The sequence below is a fragment of the Penaeus chinensis genome, chromosome 1 (assembly GCF_019202785.1).
Source record: "Penaeus chinensis breed Huanghai No. 1 chromosome 1, ASM1920278v2, whole genome shotgun sequence".
In the NCBI taxonomy this organism is placed as follows: domain Eukaryota; kingdom Metazoa; phylum Arthropoda; class Malacostraca; order Decapoda; family Penaeidae; genus Penaeus; species Penaeus chinensis.
Genome location: NC_061819.1, coordinates 7,583,491 through 7,585,990, shown reverse-complemented (window position 1 = coordinate 7,585,990; position 2,500 = coordinate 7,583,491).

Sequence of the window (2,500 nt, the reverse complement as noted above, 5' to 3'; positions counted from 1 at the left end):
ATGACACAGGTGACACAGGTGCCTGCCCATTCCTCGCCTGACAGCCCAGGGTATTATAATTTTAATATTTCTTTATTTTACTAAAAGTGAGCTAAAATTATAATAAAATCTTTCATTTTATTTCTTTCAGTAAATACTTCTGAGAGCACAAAAGGAATTTCATGATCATTTCATAAATTGTCCATGCTATAGCAAATCAAATTCGTTACAAGAAACCAGTAATATATTACAAATCTATAAAATAATCACCTCTAACTTCTATAAAATACACCAGGGTGTTAATAGTTTTGTTGTATATTTTGTTAAAGACAAAAATAGTATCATATTAATAACAACTGTATAATTATTCAAGCTTTGAACTTCACGATTTAACTCGCAACAAGTGACAGCCTTGGCCTCCGCGCTTCGGCAGAGGGCACTATATTCCTATTAATTTTGATGTTTATTTCTGTAACAAGGCCTCGGCCGTGATATCATTTTTTTTTTCTGTAAATATGCATTTACATGTGTTTGGGATATGCATTTATATATGTCTGAAGGTATTTTTGAATATGAAATAAACTGATGACCACAAATGGAAAATGTAACAAACGCATGGCATATGTTCACTTACATTATTTGATGTATGTTACGTTTTATCAAAAAAAGACCGTGTTCATGAGTACATGTTTTATCTATTAATTTATTTTTATATGTGTCACAATGCCTGCCTGAGACAACTGAAACGATTTCACGGGCTCAGACACTTTAGAGTGTCAAATCTTATTCTCAGAATTTTCCGAGAACGTTCGTGGATACTGCTCCTGGATCTAAACCTAAGAACTTCGCTTCATTGCTAAATGTATCATCATATAAGACAGCAATTCTATCAGTAAAGTCAAGGTCAGCGACCTTAATATTGCCCGGTGTTGCTCCATGATGACTTTGAATAGTATCAAGTCTATTCAGCCCTACCTCACTCCTAAATTCCCAGAGAAACTAGACAGGTCCCCACCACACAATATTTCAGTACCAGTATACAGACTTGCTATTAATTCATTAAACCTTGTCAGAATTACACCTACTGGACAATATTAAGATTACTGACCTTGATTTTGCCAAAACTAAAACCAAGATCCAGGTCTTTAGGGGCCTGTAGGGGAACCTTTTCAGTCGATACTTGCGGCGAGAATATTAAAACCATTGAGAGTTTTACATACCGTGGTAGTGTAGTTAATGCCAGGAAGTCAGTAGATGGATTGCCCTGGCAGTAGGGATCATGAATTCTTTTGACAAGGGTATTTGGAGATGCCGGTACCTGTGCAGAAGGACCAAGTTACATGTCTTCAAGGCCCTGATGCTAACAGTTTTACTGTGGTAGCGATCAGGTTGTTCAGATGGCAGGACCACGTGTCCAACCAATAGTCATTCTGTGGGACTGGCACATTACCCATTACTTGAACAATTTAGGACTGCCAGCTAAGGCTATATGGGCAACTAGCATGCTTTCCCCAGACGATTCTACCCACTAAATCAGGGCTACTCAACTGGCGGCCTGTGGTCCGAATGCAGACCATCTGAGTGTTGTAGCAGGATCCCAGGCTCCAGGAGGGATAAATTATAATTAAATAAGATGAAAGTCCTGGCAATGGATTCTTAAAAGTGTATTTCCAAGTTGGCATCCCGCCTCCAGTGCCTGCCTTAGCCACGCCCCACTTTGACGGAGCTAATAGGTGCACTTTTGACACTCACACATAGTACCAAAGATACACCTTAGCTTTTTATACAGATCCTTAACTCAGTGTAGTTAGATTTCATTCAAATAATGTAACTATCTTTAGGTCTATTACAACGTAACCTACATGAGTTAAAATATAAATTCGGTGAACAGTTGTGTTTGCAATCCGTGGAATCACAGAACTCAGTGAATAGAATTGAGAGGTGTGATATATCACCTGAATTATTACATACGGGAAAAAACGTGAAGCAAAGCCACCATTAAAATAAAATTATATAGAATGTCAACACAGTTAAACAGACTGTTACAGTTGTCAAAAAAGGGTGGAACTTATGATGTCATGAGAGTGGTTTCAGAGGTTTACGGATTATAAAATAGACACTTTTGTTTAAGCTTGCGAAGCTATTTTTATTACAAAAAAGCTTACAAAGAAAACAGGGAAAAATCATATTTTGTTTTCTGTTACCACAAGCCTCAATTGGGATAATGCTACCTCTTTTATAAATACATTGGTATTGGCACGGATGATGTTAGCCGAATAGGCGGAGCTTTGTCGCCTGCACATCCTTATCTCCCACCTGCATGCCTGGGGCACTGGTAATGAGAAAATACAATTTTATGATTACACTCACTACGTGTGTTTTCTATGCGACCTGTCTCCCCTTCTCAGTTTGTGGACAGACAATACCTCGATGACTAGAGTTCTCAAAGGAAAAAAAAAGCAACTATTGCATTCCTGACTGCTCTAGGGAAAAGTACTAAGGACTATTCTGAACTAAGAGG